The sequence below is a fragment of the Narcine bancroftii genome, chromosome 4, assembly GCF_036971445.1.
Source record: "Narcine bancroftii isolate sNarBan1 chromosome 4, sNarBan1.hap1, whole genome shotgun sequence".
In the NCBI taxonomy this organism is placed as follows: Eukaryota; Metazoa; Chordata; class Chondrichthyes; order Torpediniformes; family Narcinidae; genus Narcine; species Narcine bancroftii.
Window position 1 is genome coordinate 113895379 of NC_091472.1, and position 23548 is coordinate 113918926.

Consider the following 23548-nt stretch of genomic DNA (forward strand, 5'->3'; position numbering starts at 1 on the left):
TCTATTGACTCAGAATATTTTTGTGGAAGTACAGAAACTAGATCTAGAGTGTCTCTCTAAAACTTGCCCAGGAGTTACATGTTTGATTATCTGACAAAGGATTCATATATGTTCCTCAAATCTATTGTCTGCAGAAAGGTTGCGTTAGCGACATCAAAGAAACCTATATACCATCCTATCATTAAATTAATAGAAATAGAAGACATTTCATAATCTGGTATGCAAAGAGTAGATTAAAACACTTGCATTAATTCAGTTTCTGCCTTATGTAACTTCCAATATTGTATTTTGTGAGTTTAGTATGGATGCCAAATCTTCCATACTGAGCAGCCAGGTTGTTTTGCCCTACAGGCACTGTTCACCTCACAGTAAAGCTTCTGATAAAATATGTTACAACATATGTCATCCAGGTGCTGAAGTCCACAATGAGGACATCTTTAGCACCATCCCAAAATAAAGCTCATTAAGTATTTTTTCCCTGCAGTATTATTAATTAACTTATTCAATTAGTATTATGATTAAAGGACATGAAGTAAACACAGTTTTCTATTTGCTTACACATTAATACAAATGTTTGCTGAAAATTAAGTACCAATGTTGTCAGACTGAAGGGTTCAGGTAATACATTATCCATGGCTGAGGACATCAGCAGTGTTTCTTTGCACCATTTGATTGAGTGCAGCATTAAGGGTGCTGGTAAAACTGAAGTAAGGGAACATCAAAGGGAGAGTATTCTGGACAGAATCATATCACACATGGAAAGATTATTGTGATTGGAAGTTAAATGTACAGGGGCTGAGGGGTAATTGGGTGGCATGGGCTCATGGGCCAGAAGGGCCTGTTACTAGGCTGTATGTCTAAATTTAAAAATGTTTAATTTAATCACTCAGCCTTTGTACACCTCTGGAGAAATCCCCCAATACTCAATCATCTTCAACTCTTTCAACAATTATCTTCCTTTCACCATGAAGATCAAAAGGAAGGTTGTTGTTGATTGCACAATGTTTAATTGCCCCCCCCCCCCACCCACAATTCATCAGCAGATGATGCAGCCTGGACCAGTAAAACTTAAATATGAGCTAATGACTAGTAAGAAATACATAACCACACAATGTCAGGAAACACTCAGCTTCAACAAGGGAGAATGTAATCACATGCTTGACATTCAAGGGCATTACCATCACTAAGTCCCTTATCATGGATCAAAAACTCAAATAGATTTTCCACATAAATATCATGACTACAAGAACAAGAACAGATATCCTGCAGTCAGTGAGTTCCAGGCCTTTTCAAATGTCAGAACCTTGATCAAATACTTTCCACTTGCCTGAATGAGTACAGCTTAAACAACTCTGAGGAAGCTTGGCTTGAACAGAACCCCCATCAATTACTCCACACATTCATTCAATTCTCAACCTCAGGCCTCATGCAGAAGTTTTTGTTTGCTACACCTATCAAATAAAAAAGCAATGTAGTACATATATTTTGTGGGGTTTTTTTGCCTGAGCTATCATAAAATGTAAGCCAACAGGTGGTGACATCATTTTTATTCACAATATAATGGCCTAGAATTGCCTCCTTTCTCCATTGGCCAAGATTGGTCCAGATTTGAAACATCAAATGTTCTTGCTGAGCCAAGAGGAGTGACTCCCTGGCATATGCAACACCTCAGGCTTGTAGTGTGTACTTTGCATTCTATGGATCTTCAGATTCCTTTAATTAATGGAAATCTAAATGTTGCTTCCAACTGTGTACACAAACAGAAGAGGGTGTTGAATGGAATAGTTGTCTGGGGCATCATGGTATGAGATAGGTTGCTGCTCGAGTTGGCTCCATCCTCAAAATCTCATATCAATGGAGTAGTCTGCATTCTCCTTATTGAACTGTTTTCTTCCAGTTAACTGTGGATGACAGTCAGGAGAGGGAAAGGGAATAGACAGTCAGTCCTGGGTACCCCTATGGTTGTTCCCCTCAATAACAAGTACACCATTTTGGATACTGTTTGGAAAGACAACCTACCATGGAAAAGGTTCAGCCGCCAGAAATTCAGACATTCTGAATGAGCATTCTGTGGGGGTCCTTGTCAAAATCCTTACTAAAATCAATATACATCTCATCCAATGCCTTACCTTCATCCATTTCCTGTTGCCCTGAATAAGCTTGATTAAGATTGTGATGCACGACATATCTCTCACAAAGCTAGTGCTGAATATCCCTATGAAGACAGTTTCTCTCAATGCTCATAAATCCAATCTTAACAATCCTTTCCAATAGTAATCTCACTGCCCCAGAATTCCCAGGATTCTCTCTCTTATCTTTTTTTAAGCAAGAGGACTATATTTGCCATTCTCCAATCCTCCAATATCTTTCCTGTGGCCCAGGAGGATGCAAAGATAATTGCCAAAGCTCTATTAATCTTTTCCTTCCCTTCTTGTAATAACCTGGGGTATATCCTGTCCAGTCCAAGAGACATCTATCTGTATATTTTTAAGAAGACCTAACTCTTCATCTTTTTTAACCTCGACATGTTCCAGCACATTGGCCTGTTCTATATTGACCTCACATTGGCCAAGGTTCATCTCTCTTGTTAACTATAGCTTCTTTGTCCCTATCACAGTTAGATAAACCTATTCAGTATGCCATGCACCTTCCACATTCCTGCTGTGCATTTCCCTGAGAACAACTGTTCCTAATTTACTCACCGAAGTTTCTGCATTATCCTGTGGTAATTAACCCTTCCCCAATTTAAAACTTTTCTATTTTGTCGTCTTCTATCCCTGTCCTTCTTTCTTCTTCTTCTTTGGCTTGGCTTCGCAGACGAAGATTTATGGAGGGGTAATGTCCACGTAAGCTACAGGCTCGTTTGTGGCTGACAAGTCTGATGCGGGACAGGCAGACACGGTTGCAGCGGTTGCAGGGGAAAATTGGTTGGTTGCCAAGATGCACGGTTTGAGGCGATATCAGCCCACTGGCAGTGGTTAATGTGGCAGGCACCAAGAGATTTCTTTAAGCAGTCCTTGTACCTCTTCTTTGGTGCACCTCTGTCACGGTGGCCAGTGGAGAGCTTGCCATATAACACAATCTTGGGAAGGCGATGGTCCTCCATTCTGGAGACGTGACCTACCCAGCGCAGTTGGATCTTCAGCAGCGTGGATTCGATGCTGTCGGCCTCTGCCATCTTGAGTACTTCGATGTTAGGGATGAAGTCGCTCCAATGAATGTTGAGGATGGAGCGGAGACAACGCTGGTGGAAGCGTTCTAGGAGCCATAGGTGATGCCAGTAGAGGACCCATGATTCGGAGCTGAACAGGAGTGTGGGTATGACAACGGCTCTGTATACGCTAATCTTTGTGAGGTTTTTCAGTTGGTTGTTTTTCCAGACTATTTTGTGTAGTCTTCCAAAGGCGCTATTTGCCTTGGTGAGTCTGTTGTCTATCTCGTTGTCGATCCTTGCATCTGATGAAATGGTGCACCCGAGATAGGTAAACTGGTTGACCGTTTTGAGTTTTGTGTGCCCAATGGAGATGTGGGGGGGGCTGGTAGTCATGGTGGGGAGCTGGCTGATGGAGGACCTCAGTTTTCTTCAGGCTGACTTCCAGGCCAAACATTTTGGCAGTTTCTGCAAAACAGGACATCAAGAGCTGAAGAGCTGGCTCTGAATGGGCAACTAAAGCGGCATCGTCTGCAAAGAGTAGTTCACGGACAAGTTGCTCTTGTGTCTTGGTATGAGCTTGCAGGCACCTCAGATTGAAGAGACTGCATTCCTTGCGGTACCGGATGTAAACAGTGTCTTCATTGTTGAGGTCTTTCATGGCTTGTTTCAGCATCATGCTGAAGAAGATTGAAAAGAGGGATGGTGCGAGAACGCAGCCTTGCTTCACGCCATTGTTAGTGGAGAAGGGTTCAGAGAGCTCATTGCTGTATCTGACCCGACCTTGTTGGTTTTCGTGCAGTTGTATAACCATGTTGAGGAACTTTGGGGGGCATCCGAGGCACTCTAGTATTTGCCAAAGCCCTTTCCTGCTCACGGTGTCGAAGGCTTTGGTGAGGTCAACAAAGGTGATGTAGAGTCCTTTGTTTTGTTCTCTGCACTTTTCTTGGAGCTGTCTGAGGGCAAAGACCATGTCAGTGGTTCCTCTGTTTGCGCGAAAGCCGCACTGTGATTCTGGGAGAATATTCTCGGCGACACTAGGTATTATTCAATTTAGGAGAATCCTAGCGAAGATTTTGCCTGCAATGGAGAGCAGCGTGATTCCCCTGTAGTTTGAGCAGTCTGATTTCTCGCCTTTGTTTTTGTACAGGGTGATGATGATGGCATCACGAAGGTCCTGAGGCAGTTTTCCTTGGTCCCAACAAAGCTTGAAAAGCTCATGCAGTTTGGCAAGCAGAGTTTTGCCGCGAGCAAAACCCCGCAATCTCTGGGGAGATTCCATCCATACCTGATGCTTTGCCACTTTTCAGTTGTTCAATTGCCTTATATGTCTCTTCCCGGGTGAGGACCTCATCCAACTCTAGCCTTAGGGGCTGTTGAGGGAGCTGGAGCAGGGTGGATTCTTGGACTGAGCGGTTGGCACTGAAAAGAGATTGGAAGTGTTCTGACCATCGGTTGAGGATGGAGATCTTGTCGCTGAGGAGGACTTTGCCATCTGAGCTGCGCAGCGGGCTTTGGACTTGGGGTGAGGGGCCGTACACAGCCTTTAGAGCCTCGTAAAAACCCCTAAAGTCGCCAATGTCCGCGCTGAGCTGGGTTCGTTTGGCGAGGATAGTCCACCACTCATTTTGGATCTCCCGGAGTTTGCGCTGAAGATGGCTGCATGCGCGACGGAAGGTTTGTTTCTTCTCTGGCCAGGACGGCTGTGCAAGGTGAGCCTGGTGGGCAGCTCGCTTCTTTGCCAGCAGCTCCTGGATTTCCTGGTTGTTTTCGTCGAACCAGTCCTTGTTTTTCCTGGAGCAGAAGCCCAGTACCTCTTCAGTGGATTGTCCACAGCTATGATAAAGACCAGGAAGTTGTGATCACTGTCTCTAAAATGCTCACACACAAAAAGGTCTTTTATCACCTGACCAGGTTTATTATCCAGTACTGGATCCAGTATGACCACTTCTCCTGTTGACTTGTCCACATATTGTGTCAGAATTCACTTTTGGATACACTTAATAAATTCTGCCCCCGTCCTAATCTTTTGCACCAAGGAGTTGCCAGCAAGGGTGCAGAGCTTATTTTTTAAGTGAAAGAGCTCACCAAAAACAATGACAGGGAGGTCTCAAGGGACCTGGCCTTGGTGGCTGCCATGTTGTATTTGGCATTGCATAATTGAAAGCAAATGGAAGGATGAGGATGACCGGTCATGGAAGAAACAGGTTAGCTGTATATCTAGAATAGCACTGTGGTGGGGTGGGGGGGACGGGGTGTAATGCGACTGAATAAACTTAGAGAAGTGAGGAATACACCACACTTAGAATAGTTTACCTCAGGTGAATCTGAAGTAAGGCAGGAAAACCCGGGTTTATATTGGGGTCATTGAGGGTGGAGCCAGGGGAGGAGCCAGCCATCTGAACAATACATAGACAGTGAATTCCAGTTCACTGCATTCACTGCTTCCTTCAGAAATGAGCCTGTGGGTGAAAAAAAGAGACCATTCATTCAACAAAAAAAACCTAGTTCTTTACAAATATTTACAAGTTAAGTCTGTCAAAGGGTCTGGTAATTCTTTTTGAGCGCTGCAGTACTGGAGGACTTTGGGCTTCCCGAACTTCCTGGACACCCTGTGGTACAAGGTCAGTGGGTCTCAAGGACTCCGGCTCAGGTTGTGGGGTGTCCTCCTGGACTCTGGGTGGGGTACTTAGTAGTTCGTGGCACACTTGAGGCATCAGACCCTCAGTTCCTTCAGGTGCCAGGTCTCTGATTGAGACGGTGTCCTCTCTGCCATCAGGTATGCCACAAAGGCATATGTTGAGTTGGCATGCAGCAGGTGCACCCTCTCAATCAGGAGGAGGTCTATCTTGCTCCTCCTCACATGCTTTCTCAGCAGGACTGGCCCTGGTGCCATCAGCCAAGCCGGGAGAGTAGTCCCAGACTTGGATTTCCTCTGGAACATAAACATAAGCTCATGAGGAGTTGCGTTGGTTGCCGTGCAGAGGAGCGACCTTATGGAGCAGGGCTTCTTGCCAGCATGAGTCGGGAAGGCCTTTGGACTAAAGAGCCAATTTCACGGCCTTCCATACAGTTGCATTCTCTTTTTCAACTTGTCTGTTCACCCGGGGATTGTAGCTAGTTGTCCTGCTTGAGGCAATGCCCCTTATGAGCAGATACTGGTGTAGCTCATCACTCATAAATGATGAGCCCTGGTCACTATGGATATAGCTGGCATACCTGAACAGGGCAAAAATAAAGTGTAAGACCCTGATGACCATGGTGGTGGTCATGTCTGGGCAGGGATGACAAATGGAAAACATGAATACTCATTAATAACTTGAGAAAGTACACATTTCTCTCAGTGGAAGGGAGAGGACCCTTGAAATCGACACTGAGTCATTCGAAGGGGTGTGATGCCTTTATCAGGTGTACATTGTCGAAGCTGTAGAAGTGCGGCTTGCACTCCGCACAGACCTGGCAGGACCTGGTCATTTCCCTGATGTCCTCAACGGAGAAGAGCAGGTTGCATGCCTTGATGAAATGAGCAATGCAAGTGATGCCTGAGTGGCAAAGCTCATCCTGCAGTGACCACAACTGGCCGGTGTGTGCAGAGGCACAGCTTCTTCTTGATAGGGTATCTGGAGGCTCATTGAGAGTACCTGGCCTGTAAGCTATGTCGTAATTATAGGTGGAGAGTTCGATCCTCCACCTAGCGATCTTATCATTCTTTATTTTGTCCCTTTTTGCATTATTAAACATAAATGCCACTGGTCGGTGAGCAGTGTAAATTTTCTGCTGGCCAGGTAATGCCTCCAGTGCCTGATGGCCTCTACAATGGCTTGAGCCTCTTTCTCCACAGATGGGTTCGATGGTCTTGTAGGGTGCGGGAAAAAGACAACTGGCCTGGTTAAGGGTAGCGGCCAGGGCTACGTCAAAGGCATTGCTTTCCACCTGAAAGGGTGTGATCTCATTCACTGCATGCATGGTAGCCTTTGCGATGAGGCTTTGAACGTAGTCGAAAACCACTTTGGCTTCAGGTGACAATGGGACTTTAAGAGGGGGAGGAACTTATCTGTGTACTGAGGACCCACTGGGCATAGTAGGAGAATCCTTAAGGATTTCATGGTCCTTGAGATCGGGAGGTCCTAGAGGGGGAACATTCGATTGGGGTCAGGACCAATGATGCCATTCTTCACCACATAGCCCAGGATCACCAGATGTTTTTAATCTGGAACATGCTCTTATTGGAGTTATAGTGAAGTTTAAGGCCTTGGCCGTATGGAGAAGCTTCTGGAGGTTGCCGTCATGGTCTTCCAGAGAGTGTCCACAAATGGTGACATGTCGAGATAAGGGAAGGTGGCCTTCAACATGTACTCGTCGACCATTTTGTCCATTTGTCTCTGGAAGACCAAGACCCCCATTGGTAATGCCAAAAGGGACCCTCTGGAACTGATAGAGCCGTCCGTCTGCCTCAAATGCTGTGTAGGGGCGGTCCTCGGAACAGAATGGTAACTGATTGTATGCATGTTTCAGATCAATGGTGGAATAGAACCGATACAGCACAATTTCAAGTCTGAAATTTGAGGGAGGGGGTATGCATACAGGAGTGTGAAACAATTAATCGTTTGGCTATAGTCAATCACTACCCTGGACTTTTCTTCCCCTTTCACGACTACCACCTGGACTCTCCATGGGCTGTTGCGAGGTTCAATTATACTTTCTTTGAGCAGTCGCTGTGTCTCAGCTCTAATAAATTCCCAATCCCCCACACTGTATCGCCTGCTCTTTGTAGCTATTAGTTTGCAATCGGGATTCAGGTTCGGAAACAGTGGGGGGAGAATCAATATTTAGGGTGGAGAGACTGCATGTGGAGTCCGTCTTTTTGGATGTTCCATTCCACAATGTGAGTGGAGGGAGTGGGCCAGAGTACTCCATGGTCACACTTTTAAGGTGACACAGGAAGTCCATGCCCAGCAACACAGGAGCATACAAATCCTTCACTACATACAATCGGAACTTACAAAATTCCACCTCCCCCACCTCCCTTTACAGTTAGATGCACTATAAATACCCCTGGATTGTCACAGAGTGAGAGTGCTAAGCTAGGAATATACAATAGTCCATGGGGTACACTCTTAAGTTGTACCGCAGAGTTTATAAAGCTCTCTGTGGAGCCAGTGTCTACTAAACAATCAGCCAAATGTCCATTAACTCTCACCTCCATCATCAAGTTATTCAATTCCTGAGGTGTCGCCTGATCCAGGACAACTGATGTCACTGTTCCAGAAACCCCATCACTCCCCATGCTGACGTCGACTCTCTCCTCTTGGTCCGCGGTCAGACAAGATGGTGTCGACCACAAGGTGTGGCAAGATGGCTGCCATTATTTCCCATGATGCTTCACTTCCAGTGGCGGTTCCCAGAAGCTGGCGGGGAACAGCACAAAGAGGCGGAGGCCGGCTCTTCAGGACTCTGGCACAGATTAAGCGATGATTTGGGGATTGCACATGCAGTCGCCCTCTTTGGGTTCCCTTTAGCCCACAGACCTTCACCCAGTGCTCTCGCTTACCGCATCCTGAGCACATAGAGTCCTTCATGGAGTATTGGGTGCTGCACCTGTCCACAGAGTAGCATCCCTTGTCGTGCGTGACCACAGCGGTTGGCGCTGGGGTGGGGAGGTCACAGACACCCCAATGACCTGGTCCACTGAAAAAGTGCCCCAGTTGGGCCTGCTCAAGTGCTTTCGCCAGCTCCAGGGTGCCGGCCAAATCTTTCTTCACCAACTCCAGAAGTTGCAGCCTCACGTACCTCAACCTCACTCCTGCCATGAGGGTGTCCTGGATTTGTTCCTCCTCTCTCATCCTGGCCAGGCCACTTCGTAGTGGCATTTTCCGGTTAGGGCCCACAGTTCAAGAACATAATCATCCAGCGACTCACCCAGACACTGCTGACGTTGAAAGAGTTGCTGCCTCATCAGCACAGCATTCTGGGGCCTCATGTAGTTGGCATTCAAACCTTCTATAGCTGATTTGTAGATAGCACAGTCTCTGATGACAGCTTACCCTTTGGGGCCGACTCGAGAGAGAGAGAAGTGCTGATCACCGGAGACCATCCAAGTTGATGACATCTTTGGCTGTCAGGTAAGACTGGAAGCACCTCAGCCAGTAGCCAAATTCCTCTGGGTCAGAGGGTCAATCTGGAGTGTACCTGGCTTCAACAGGGCTTCCATCTGGTTTCAATTCAGCTATTAAAATTGTAACGCGACTGAATGCACTCAGAGACAAGTGAGGAGTACAAATGTGCTTTTAATAGTTTACAATCAATGGCCAGTAGATACAATAGACCTCAGGTGAATCTGAGGTAAGGTGGGAAAACCAGGGTTTATATTGAGGCAGGTGAGGATGGAGCCAGCCATCTGCCAATACATAAATAATGAATTCCAGTTCACACAGGAGAGTTCCCAGAACAGCTCCAGGAGGAGCCGGAGGCCCCATGAGGTGCCAGAGTGGTGCTCTGTTGAGCTCTGGCAGCACTGCACCCCTGGGTGCCAATCAATATTAGAGAAGTTGAAGTCCCCCATGACAACAACCTTGTTATTTTTTCACCTTTCAAAAATGTGCCTACTTATCAGCTCCTCAGTGACCTGGTGGCTATTGAGGGCCCAATAGTGATCCTTCCCATCCTATTTCTGAATTCCATCCACAATGACTCAGCAGACCATCCCTCCCCACATCCTCCCTTTCTGCAGCTATTAGACTATCCCTGATTAGCAATGCCACCTGCACCTCTTTTACCTCCCTCCCTATCCCTTTGGAACATCTAAACCTCGGAGCTTGCATCGGCCAATCTTATTCTTGTGTCGTCCATGTCTCTGTAATGGCCACTATATTGTAATTCCATGTACTGATTCATACTCTGAGTTCATCATCCTGAGTTCATAATTCCTGCATTAAAGTGTACACATTTCAACCCATCCAACTGATTGAATTTATTCTCCATTCACCGCCTGTCCTTCCTCACAGTCTCACTACACATACCATCTACCATTTCATCACTGCTCCACCATCTGACCTAACATTCTGCTTCGTATCCCCGCCTAAATAATTTAAAATCTAACCAAGAGCTCTAGTAAACCTGCCCACAAGGATATTAGTCCCTCTCTAGTTCAGGTACAACCTGTTCATTTTGTACATGTCATACCTTCTCCAGAAGGGATCCCAATGTTCCAAAAATATGAACCCCTACCCCTTGCACCAATTTTTCAACCATGCATTCATCTGCCATGAGGCATGGGAACCAGATAATCTTGGCTGCTTGAATTTGGAATTGACTTGCCTGCAGAAAGCAGAGGATAATAGCAGATGAAACATAGTTGACCTGGAATATTCTACCTTGGTGACTTGTGGCTTTCTTCAGGGCCTGTTCTAGGTCCCCTGTTCTTTTGTGATCTTTTTTTATAAATTTCTTGGATGAAGAAGTGGAAGAGTGATTCAGTAATTCTGCAGATGATAAAAATGTTAGAGTTGTTATGGATATTGAAGACAGTTGACATAGGTTACAACAGGATAGAGAAAGGACGCAGAGTTGGGTAGAGAAATGGCAGATGGAGTTCAATGCAAATAAGTGTGAAGTGATGCAATTTGGAAGGTCAAACTTGAAGGTGGAGTGTGGTTAATGTTAGGATTCTTAACAGCGTGGTGGAAGAGAAAGATCTTGGGGTACAATACATACCTCAAAGATGCCATGCAGGTTGATACGGTGGTTAAGAAGGTGTATGTTGTGTTGGCTTTCATTAGTTGGGGGATTGAGTTCTATAGAACTCTGGTTAGGCATGCTTGGGGAATTGTTCTCATTTCTGGTCCCTCATTATAAGAAGGATGTAGAAGGTTTGGAGAGGGTGTAGAGGAGATTAACCAGAATTTTGATTGGAGAGCATGTCTTATGAAACAAGGTTGATAGAGCTCGGATTTTCTTTTTGGAACGACAAAGAATGAGAAGTAACTTAAAAGAGGTACATAAGTTCATGAACAGCTTAGATAGGGTGGGCAGCAAGCATCTATTTTACTGGGGTGACAATAGAAAATACCAGAGGACATCTGGTTGAGGTGAGTGGAGGAAGGTTTTTAAGAGGTGATGTCAGATGTAAGTTTTTTTTCCACTGAGAGTGGTCGATGGCTGGTTTGCATTGCTGGGGGTAGTGATGAAGGAACATATAAAAGACTCTTATAGATAGGCACATGGATGTGAGAAAAATAGAGCGTTATGGGTGTGAGGTAGGGAAAATTACATTGGTGGATTTGAAGGCCCTGTACTGTGCTCTAATGTTCTCTGTTCTGCATTGTGCACTTAACAATCTTTCGATGTTCATAAATCCTTGCAGTCAATAAAATATTGTTCAAGTGCCGTTAATATTGAGATGAAGCAAATGCTTAATTTGTCCACAGCAAGAAATGCCAGCAGAACTCGGTTAATAAGTGGAAGAAACACGGGAACTGCAGTTGCTGGAATCTAGCAGAAAAAAAGAGAACATCCTGAATTCCACCCCCCCCCCCCCCCCACCCACCAGCTCCTCTTTGTTTGGACAACAAGGCTCCTGCTTTCATGAAGGACTCCAAAGCCAGCCAACATTTACTCATGAGATCTGGGCCAATCTCTCCACTGGTTTTTCAACTGTTAATCATTTAAGCCACTCAATCTGCCAAACAAGCCAAAGCTGAAACTTTCAGGATCAACATTTCCCAGGAAAAAAAATACAGCTAACCCTGGACTGAGGCTTTTAAACTACAAAGACAGCAACTAATCAACTTTTACCTTTACATTGTGTCAAACAACATTTAAAGACAGAAAATTCTACGCAATCTTCTAAAATAAACGATGGGTCCCTTACAAATATGGATGTGAAATCTGCACTTACAGTTGAAAAAGGAAATGCTTTTTTTTTGTCAGGCTGGAAGGCCACAGATTAAACAGTAATCCTAGCAATCTGGATGTTTTATTGAAAGCAAACAATTCCACTAATGCTGTAAATCTAGAATATTCCAAAGGTTGGGCAGCGTCTGTTAAAAGACATACAGAACTAACATAGTCTCTTTGGTCCATGACAGCTTTGACACTCTGTGCCACTTTTATTGTTTCAGTTTCCTGATCACACAAGCTTAACTTCACTGTGAACATCTGATATCCCTACAACTCCATCCTACACAAGCAATAATTTTAGATCTGAATTGTTAACTCTGTTTCTCTTTTCACAGATGCTACCTGACCTGCTGAACATCTCCAACACCTTGTGAAACTTTTAAAGATTTTTGAACAGTGCAAACTGCTCCCTTCGAAGCCTTGCTAATAATCTATCTATTTCTTCTCGTATTCAGATATATAAAGCGAATTAACTTTCTCTGTCATATTTCCATCAGATAGTTAGGATTAAAGTTAGGTCTGTAACACTTGGATTCTTGGGGTGGTACGGTTGGCGTAGCGGTTAGCACAAAGCCTTTACAGCAGCAGCAATCGGAACCAGGGTTTGAATCCCACGCTACCTCTAAGGAGTTTGTACGTCCTCCTTGTGTCTGCTTGGATTTTCCATGGGGACTCCAGATTCCTTCCACTGTTCAAAATGTATCGGGGGCATAGGTTAATTGGGTGTAAACTGAGCAGCGCAGGCCTATGGACGAAAATGGCCTGTAACCATGTTGCATGTCTAAATTAAAAATTAAAATTTTTAAATTTACATTTAAATTTAAAATTAAAATTTAATTTTTTAATGATATTGTTGGAAATTATTGAGGGAAAAGTTATAAAATCAAGGTTCATAAAAGTATTAACAATTTTTAAAAATCCTGCCATTCCACTTCATGTCATTTTTATTCCAAGATTTCATGCCTCTCAGCAAGGTACTTTAACGATTCACAACCATAGGGCATAGAACACTACAGCACAGTACAGGACCTTCTGGCCCTTGATGTTGTGCTGACCCATATATACCTTTAAGTACTAAACCATCCTACCCCATAACCCTCTATTTTTCATTCTTCCATGTACCTAAGAGTCTCTTAAATGGCCTTTATGCTTCACCCTCAACTCCCATCCCTGGCAAGGCATACCCTGCACCCACAACTCTCTGCATAAAAAAACTTATCTCTCATGTCTCCCCTAAACTTCCCTCCCTTTATTTTGTACGTATGTTGACTGAAGTTTGATATTCCTGCCTTGGAAAACAAGTGGTGGGTTTCCACCCTATCTATGCCTCTCATAATCTTGTAGGCCTCTATCAAGTCTCCTCTCATCCTTCTACACCCCAAAACAAAAAGACCCAGTTCTACTAACCTTGCCTCAGAAGACTTATTTTCTAATCCAGGCAACATCCTAGTAAATCTCCTCTGCACCCTCTCCATAGCTTCCACATCCTTCCTTCCTATAATGAGGTGACCAGAACTGAACACAATACTCTAAGTGTGGTCTTACCAAAGATTTGTAGAGTTGCAACATGACCTCTCTGTTCCTAATCTCAGTCCCCCATTAATGAAGCTCAGCATCTCATAGACTTCTTAACTATCCTATCAACCTGTGCAGGCACCTTGAGAGATGTATGGATTTGAACCCCAAGGCCCCTCTGTTCATCCACACTCCTAAGTAACCAACCTTTAACCCTGGACTCAACCTTCTGGTTTGTCCTTCTAAAATGCATCATTCACTAATAATAATAAACTACTTATCTAAAGGTTAGAAGTGAGTGACCAGTTAATTTGATGTAAGTGAATGAGTTACAACGATTGGCCTTGAAACTAAAAATGTTTCTTGTCTCTTTTTGAGTTGGGCAGTCTGTTAATATCTGACTGCAATTACTATAATGAGCACAAGAGTTTGCCTCACATCTAAAACAATGTTACGCTGGCAATGCAACATTCCTCTTGTACAACATTAGAGTGCCATCTTAAATACCATTTGAATCCATAAAATCTTGATCAAGAACAGAGGCTTCTTCCTACTGACATGAGCTGACACAGATGCTAAGAAGGCAATTATATTTCCACCATTGCAAAAGAAGATGCTGTATTTTTTTTTAATCTAATCCATTAACCCTTTGTTAGACATTTTTGTAAAACTTGTTCTTTCACATTCCCTTCTTGTATCATGTCATGATAACTAATATGAATGTTAGAATACACCCCTACTATTAAAGAAAAAAGCAAATAAAACAAAATGAAACTATACTTTGATCTGTCATGATAATCACACATAACAAGTTAGCTTTAAAACATGAATGGTTTGTATTAGCTATTGAACCTTTGGCTCAATTGATAAGACAAGATAACAATATCAAAGGTATTAAAGTGAAATCTGAGGAATACAAGATCAATTTATTTGCTGATGATGTTTTGATTTATTTAACAGGACCCCAAAATTCTTTAAAATAATTTTATGAAAGATTGAAACAATTCAGCTCAATAAAAGGTTATAAAATTAATTGGGAGAAAAGTGAGATTTTGTCCTTGACTGATGTGGATTATACTGATTGTAAGAAGATAGCCCAATTTAAATGGACAGATCAAATTAAATATTTAGGTATTAGATTGGATAAGAATTTAGATCATTTATATGATTTGAATATTTATCTTTATTTTATAAAATTAATGACTTAAATAGATGGAAAGATTTACCTATAGAGTTAATTGTATCAAGATGAATATTTTTATAAGAATTGAAAATTCTTTTTCGGGAAATAAATTGTTATCTTTTGAACAAATGAAGTGCAAATATGGTATAACTCACAGTACAATGTTTACATACCACCAACTGAAAACCTCCTTGAAGGACAAATTGGGAAGCAGGCTGAGGTTACCGGAAGGAAGAAGTTTTGAATATGTGATTACAGACACAAGGATAATTAAAAGATTTATAACAAACATGTACATCAAACTGCAAGAGAAAGAGAATGAGGAAATAAGCTGTAAACCCAAACAAAAGTGGGAACAAGATCTAAACATAAAGATAAAGAATGAAACATGGGAAAAGCTATGCTCCAGAACTATGAGAAATACAATAAATACGAGGTTACGCATGATACAATATAATTGGTTACACAGGCTAAACACCACGCACCAAAAGTTAAATAAATGGGACCCAACAGTATCAGATAGATGTTTTCGCTGAAAGGAGGAAACGGGAACAACAGTACATGCAGTTTGGACATGTGAGAAAGTGGTAAAATTTTGGGAAGATCTAAATCAGGTATTAATAAAATCACAAAATGCAACATACCAAAAAATCCAGAGATCTTTCTTCTAAGTAATATAAGAAGTAAAGAACATGGACTCGATTTGGATGGAGCATAAAAAAGATTTATTATGATAGCCTTAGCTGTAGCAAAAAAATGTATTATGTCAACCTGGAAATCAGAAGATAGCCTGAGAATACAGCAATGGTAAATAGAAATGAATAAATGTATTCCATTGGAAAAAAATAACATATAATTAAAGAAATAACATCACAGTATTCGAACAAATTTGGGAACCGTACATGGAACACAACAGAGAAGTCCTACCGTGGACCTCCACCCCCTAAAATGACAGAATGAGAAGACGACGAAATGAACTGACCCAGTGTGTAAAAATAGATGACACAATTTTCTTGTTTATTTTCATTGTGTGATGACGTTGTTTAATGGGTTTAATGTATCATGCGGGTGGGAAGGGGATGGGAAGGAGGGAGGGAAGGGAGGGGGAAAAAGGGGAGAAAATGACACTGTGTATATTCAAGAGGGAAATGTTTGTGTGTATTTTGGTCAATATGGTTCATAGTGTGAAAAATTTTTTAAAAATTTAAAAATGAATATTTTTCATAGACTACAATATCTTTTTACAATCTATTCCTTGTAAAGTTCTTCAAAAAATTTTCAAAGATTTGAATTCTATTGTTAGGATGTTTTTGTGAAAAGATAAAATGGTTAGGGTATCTTTACAAAAATTAACTTGGAGGTATAATATGAGAGGTTTGCAATTACTGAATTTTCAAAATTATTATAAAGTGGCACAAATAAAATTTATTAATAGAACGTTTGACTTGGAAAATTCATTAGTATGGGCTAATAATGAGTTAATTAAAATTGTTGAGAAGAAGATGAAGCAATTTAATTATAAATGGAAAACTAAATTACTATTTGTTTATTATTTTCCTATTTTGAGACATTTAATTGAATTATGGAGTGTGATAAATGAGGAAATAAGTACACAGGAAAATTTCAGGTAAGACACCTTTGTATCAGAATAAATGTTTTCCTTTTACTGTTAATAATCAGGTTTTGAAAATATGGGATCTGAATGGAATTAAGATTGTACAAGATTACTACGAAGCTAATCATTTTATTTCTTTTCAAAGAATGAAAGAAAAACACAAAATACCACAAAGTCCCCATTTTTGTTATTACCAAGTTAGAGCCTTATTATTGGATAATTTTGGACATACTTTAAAGTTGCCAAGGCATCAAAATTTGAAATTCTCCTTATGGAAGGCGGGAAGAAAAAATTTGCATCTGAAATGTATTTGTTATTAGAGAATAAATGCCCAAGTTAGATTTGCATAATTCTCGATTAAAGTGGGGAAAAGATTTGGGAATAGCAATTGATCAGGAAATTTATGTAAAGATAGTATGATTAAGATTATCAATGTAAGGCATAGATTAGTTCATTATAATTTTATACAGGTCCACAATCCTTTATCCAGAACCCTTGGGGGACAGTGTGTTCTGAATTCTGGATTTTTCCTGATTTCGGAAAGCCCACCCAAATTGTGCTGCCATATCCACTCCCACCCCCTTCCAGTCAGCCGGCTGCCTCCCCCAAGCGCCAATCCCTTGGCCGCCTCCCCTAAGCACCGGCCGCCTAGCCGCCTCTCTCCCCACTTACCAGATTTTGAAGCTTTCTGGATTTTAGATGTCCAGATGAAGGATCGTGTACCTGTACATCAGTTATATTTAACTCCTGAAAAATTAAGGAGATATAATTTAATTTCTTCAGATTTATATTTTAGGTGTCATAAAGAGGTAGTTTTTTTTAAACATTCTACATGGTCATGTGATACTGTTACAAGATCAAACCAGCAACCACAAAGAACGCTTATCACACAGGGGTAAAGATGATCAATTACTTTATTAACAAAATTTCACCTTCAAACTTTAATTCAAAATCCCCCCTTTTAAAACAATGCCCGCTGGTTAATATACAAATTTCTATAACAGTGTAAAACTGATAAATTCCCCAGCCTAAATATAACATATGTAAGTAATCAAGGTCTAAGTTATGTTTCCAACCAGCCCACAGAAAAAAACTTAGACACAAAACCAGCACAAAACACATAAGACTCACAAAACTTCGATTGCAATCAAAATAAAGATCGTAAACAAAATTCAGTTTGTTTAGTAAACTGAAGCTGAAAGATCTTTTAGAGAGAGAGAGAGAGCACAAAATTCGAAGTGATCTTCTTGCGTTGCTTGCAGAGAGAGGAACAATAGCTTGGTCCAGATCCTTCTGGCTTCCTTCGGAATCTTCATCCCTTTTAAAATGCCCAACATTCCAAACTGCTTCCCAGACAATGACTCTGCTTGGGTTTCCTTCCACACCACTGCCATACCCAGCCATGGCTTGTCTTAAAAGTCCAGAAATCTCTAGATCATCTTCTGCACATGCCCAGTCTATCTCCCACTCTCTCTCTCTCAGCAGTCCACCTTCACCTTGGCTCTCAAAGGCAAACTGTCACTTTTTAACATAAAACCACACAACACATTGGTCAATACACAACGCAGAACTCTGTAACAATACTATTGAACCTTTTTGGACATGACTTAAGAAGGTTTTATAGAAAATGTTTAAGATTAAATTGTTGATAGAACCAATATCATTTTTATTAGATAATCACCTTTTTTTATCGTAAAATGTGGAGCCCTTATTTGGATTATATGGGTTTAAAATTTTGAACTTTCTTTGGCACGTTGTGGTGGTGTTACCCTCATCTGTGGCATTTAATTATGTTATTGATGGGTGTATCTCCTTTCTTCCTTTCTTATCTTTTCAGGGTTGGGAGTAGTAGGGAGGGGGAGGGATTGCAGGAATGGGTATTGGGGTGGATGGGAGGGAGAAGGGGCATTTGATATATACCACATTGTTTTTTGTATATGAATTATCATATTTGAATGTAATGTGGTTTAAAATTTTAAATAAAGTATTCAAAAATAACATGAATGAATCAAACAAAAGAATCTCTCTATTGTTATTTCTCCAATGTCATTTTCTATTAATCCTATATCTACTCTCACCTTTTAACCATCATACACTTGAAAAACTCTTTCGTATCCTCTCTTTTTCATCCTGCACCTTCCCCACTTCTTGCAAACTCTAATAAGGGCAACCAATTCAGATTGTTGGAAAAGACTGGATGGTGGAAGGCAGCCACCTTTATTACTTCATTTGTATTTTGGACAATGGCATAACCTGAACAGTATTGACCTCTGTCATCACAAAGGCTGACCTGTAACAAACCAAGTAATAGCTCCATCAATGGGACTTTCTATTAAATCTTGTCATGTGAAAAGTCAAAAGATGATTACGCTGAAAACAATTATAATCTGATACTTCAAGTTCATCTGTCAGGTTAACAATAGTGCAGTTGTGGAAAGTCAAATATGGGTTTGCTCAAACATGCTTGAGTCATGTGGCCTCTTTGACTTGAATTCTATTGTTAGGATAATTTTGTGAAAAGATAAAATGGTTAGGGTATCTTTACAAAAATTCTTTGATAGATAGATACAGCACATTAAATGGTCATGTTGCCCCATGAGCTGTGCCATACATCTTTGGAAAGTTGGAGAAAACCTGAGCACCCAAAGGAAACCAATGTGGAAATGAAACCAAGCCTGGATCATTGCCGCTGTAATAGCTAACCATTACGTTAACTATGCAACCTTTGCCGACTGTCCTGGCCTTGTATGAGTTAGAAGTTTCATGGCAAAAGTAAAGTAAAACATATTCACCTATAACTCCCAAATACTGACATGACCTTTCTTATCTTTAGGGTCCAGATGGGCCTCGCTTCAGTCAGTAGGAACAATCCTACATCTCAGCAAGCCAGTCAAGACTTAAGCTGGCAGCTTGCATAACATAGGCCCATTTTTCTCATGAATTAGGATCAATACCATCAGGCTAGTACTCCAATCTGTTATTAAGAGCTCAGCCACACTCAGGATTATTGACTCACAATGACGTCCATATTGGTCTCTATCTAATATTACTGCCATCTCAGCAATAGCAGCGTAAAAAGGTGGAAAGCAACGATGGAAATACATCTTGGAAGTTCACCCTAATAAGACCCTCAGTTAGTCTCACCTAATTCTTTATCATTTTTTTAAAAACTTCACTTTTATTCATATACCTCACCACATTGTTCTTTGGCATTCCCATAATTTTTTTGTTTTTCAGCAAATGAATCTGATATTTTTCTTTTCTTGTTTTCTTTTTATTTGATGAATTATTTCTTGAGTAGTTTGAAAATGGATACCACAATTCAGAATGCATTTTAAGACATAATCCAGAAGCCTTGCATGGTTTCCCTGTACATACATGAATTAAAAATGCTCTTTTATTTTCATTTCTACTAATGATCTCCTTTGAGTGATGCACGACTTCGCGCGGGCTGTGAGATTGATGAACAATATCTAGTATCGGAGAAAGTTACTGATCTATATTTATTTTAAATTCTATCTTTATGTGCATATGTGATTATTGTATGCTGTGTATTTTGTGTGTGCACCATGGACTGGAGAAATGCATTTTATTGACCATCCAAGCTCCCTACACATAATATAACAATTACAGCATGGAAACAGGCCATTAGGCCCTTCTAGTCCGCACCGAACCAAACACCCCTTTGTAGTCCCACCTCCCTGCACAATGCCCATAACCCTCCATCTTCTTCTCATCCATATACCTGTCCAACCTTTTCTTAAATAATACAATTGACTCCGCCGCCACTATTTCTCCCGGAAGCTCATTCCACACGGCTACCACTCTCTGAGTAAAGAAGTTCCCCCTCATGTTACCTCTAAACCTCTGCCCCTTTATTCTTAACTCATGTCTTCTTGTTTTAATCTTTCCTCCTCTTAACAGAAATAGTCTATCCACATCCATTCTGTCTATCCCTTTCATAATCTTAAATACTTCTATCAAATCCCCTCTCAACCTTCTACGCTCCAAAGAATAAAGACCCAATCTGTCCAATCTCTCCCCATACTCCAGATGCTTAAACCCAGGCAACATTCTGGTAAACTTCTCTGCACTCTCTCCACTCTGTTTATATCCTTCCTATAATTAGGCGACCAGAACTGCACACAGAACTCCAAATTAGGCCGCACCAACGTCTTATACAATCTCAACATCACCTCCCAACTCCTATATTCCATGCAATGATTGATAAAGGCCAGCATACTAAAAGCCTTCTTCACCACCCTATTCACGTGAGTTTCTACCTTTAGGGAACGATGTACCGTTACTCCTAAATCTTTCTGCTCTTCTGTATTCCTCAATGCTCTCCCATTTACCACGAATGTCCTATTCTGATTCTTCTTACCAAAATGAAGCACCTCACACTTATCAGCATTAAATTCCACCTTGAACAAAGTGAATGAAAGAGATGAATTCAAGGGTAAATGGAGATATCAAGGCAGCATTTGATGAAATGTGGCATCAGGGATTGGAATCCTGTACTCTAAAAATTATATTTTTTGCACAGCTGTATGAATGTTAGAGATAAACTCTCTGTCTGCTCGCTGAAGTTCCCTGCTCACCATACTTGGTGTTTTGTGACAAATATAAACTTAAACTTGAAGTTAATGGGAATCAAAGAGGCAAACAACTCCAATGAATGGAGTCATACCTCTTACAAAGGAAGATGATTGTGATTGTTGGAAGGCAAGCCTTCCAGCTCCACTACATTACTGCAGATATTCCTCATGCTAGTGACTTGACCAAATCATCTTTAACTGCTTCTTTAATGGCCTTTCTTCCATCAGAAATATAGAAGTGAGGATGCTCTTCAATGACTCACAGACCATGATTATAATCTTCTTTCTTTCTTTGGCTTAGCTTTGCAGATGAAGGTTTATGGAGGGGTATGTCCATGTCTGCTGCAGGCTCGTTGGTGACTGACAAGTCCGATGCGGGACAGGCAGGCATGGTTGCAGTGGTTGCAAGGGAATATTGGTTGGTTGGGGTTCGGTGTTGGGTTTTTCCTCCTTTGTTTTTTGTCAGTGAGGTGGGATCTGCGGTCTTCTTCAAAGGAGGTTGCTGCCCGCCGAACTGTGAGGCGCCAAGATGCACGGTTGGAGGCGATATCAACCCACTGGCGGTGGTCAATGTGGCAGGCACCAAGAGATTTCTTTAAGCAGTTTTTGTACCTCTTCTTCGGTGCACCTTTGTCTCGGTGGCCAGTGGAGAGCTCGCCATATAACATGATCTTGGGAAGGCGATGTTCCTCTATTCTGGAAATGTGACCTACCCAGCGCAGTTAGGTCTTCAGCAGCGTGGATTTGATGCTTGCGGACTCTGCCAGCTCGAGTACTTCGATGTTGGAGATGAAGTCACTCCAATGAATGTTGAGGATGGAGCAGAGACAGCGCTGATGGAAGCGTTCTAGGAGCCGTAAGTGATGCTGGTAGAGGACCCATGATTCAGAGCTGAACAGGAGCGTGGGTATGACAACAGCTCTGTACATGCTGATCTTTGTGTGTTTCTTCAGGTGGTTGTTTTTCAGACTCTTTTGTGTTGTCTTCCAAAGGCACTATTTGCCTTGGCGAGTCTGTTGTCTATCTCGTGTTGATCCTTGCATCAGATGAAATGTGGCAGCCGAGGTAGGTAAACTGGTTGACCGTTTTGAGTTCTGTGTGCCCGAAGGAGATGTGGGGGGGCTGGTAGTCATGGTGGGGAGCTGGCTGATGGAGGACCTCAGTTTTCTTCAGGCTGACTTCTAGGCCAAACATTTTGGCAGTTTCTGCAAAACAGGACGTCATGCGCTGGAGAGCTGGCTCTAAATGGGCAACTAAAGTGGCATCATTTGCAAAGAGTAGTTCACGGACAAATTGCTCTTGTGTCTTGGTGTGAGCTTTCAGGCGCCTCAGATTGAAGGGACTGCCATCCGTGCGGTAAACAGCGTCTTCATTGTTGAGGTCTTTCATGGCTTGTTTCAGCATCATGCTGAAGAAGATAGTAAAGAGGGTTGGTGCGAGGACGCAGCCTTGCTCCAAGCCGTTGTCAATGGAGAAGAGTTCGGAGAGCTCATTGCTGTATCTGCCCTGACCTTGTTGGTTTTCGTGCAGTTGGATAACCATGTTGAGGAACTTGGGGGGGCATCCGAGGTCCTCTAGATTATTTATGTAGCAAAGGTAGAAATACACAACCAATGTTTCAGGCTTGAGCCTTTCATCTTTTCCAGCATTTTGTGTTTTTAATTTCATCACGGTGTCAACAGATTTTCATGATTTACTTAGATTATAAGCATCCCAAAAAGGCAATCTCCAAGAATGTAATAACCTACCCGTGACATCCAAGGTTAAGCTCCCCACCATTAATATATTGGAGATCACTGATGACCAAAATCTCATCTAGACCAGCCCTGTGGCTACAAGTGCAAGTCAGAGGCTGTTTGGTGAGCAACTTGTGTCTGACATCCTGAATCTTTCCTACATACAACAAGCCATATAGTTTATTGTCATCTGATTATACAAGTACAACCCAACGAAACAGAGTTCTCTAGTCCTCGGTGCAAAACATGCAGGAACACAACCAGACATGTTACCCATACAGACATATGCAGGATAAGTATTACATCCATTAAAATAAATATTGATTTGTGCAACTGGAAGTCACAGATGATTAGTGTGAACAGTTTCTTTGGTCATTCAGCATATTCACTGCCCATGGGAAGAAGCTGTTCCTCAGCCTGGTGGTACTGCTCTGATATTCCTGTATCTCTTCCCTGACAGAAGCATCTGAGAGATGCTGTGTGCAGGATGAAAGGGGAAAGGGAGACTCCAGTGATCTCCTCTGCCACTCTTATGGCCCTATGGATGGTCTGATCCATTTCTCTGTAGCAACCATACTACACTTGTGATGCAGCCAGACAGAACACTCTTGATAGAGCGTCTATAGAAGGTTGACATAAAGATGGCCGGTAACTTTGCCCATTTCAGTCTTTGTGCCTTCCTGACAAGTGAGGAGATGTGAGTGTCCACTAGTTAAGTGGATTCCAAGGAATTTGGTGCTCTCCACTCTCTCTACCACAGAATTATTGATGTGTGGTGGAGGGTGGTTATTCCTGGTCCTCCTGAAGTCCACGATCATCTCCTTTGTCTTGTCCACATTGAAACTCAGTTGT

At 41.9% G+C, this 23548-nt stretch overlaps 1 long non-coding RNA gene across 3 annotated transcripts; it reads right to left on the minus strand.

Moving 5' to 3' along the window:
* Positions 1–1061: 1061 nt before the first annotated feature.
* LOC138761006 (uncharacterized) lies at positions 1062–18590 on the minus strand. Of its 3 annotated transcripts, none has more exons than XR_011356062.1 (5): positions 18441–18590; positions 17035–17109; positions 12670–12794; positions 10525–10632; positions 1062–1901 (listed from the first exon to the last, which is right to left on the minus strand). It is a non-coding gene; the product is annotated as an uncharacterized lncRNA (long non-coding RNA). The 3 variants fall into 3 exon arrangements; XR_011356063.1 differs by having other exon boundaries at positions 12670–12830; XR_011356061.1 differs by lacking the exon at positions 12670–12794.
* Positions 18591–23548: the final 4958 nt, after the last annotated feature.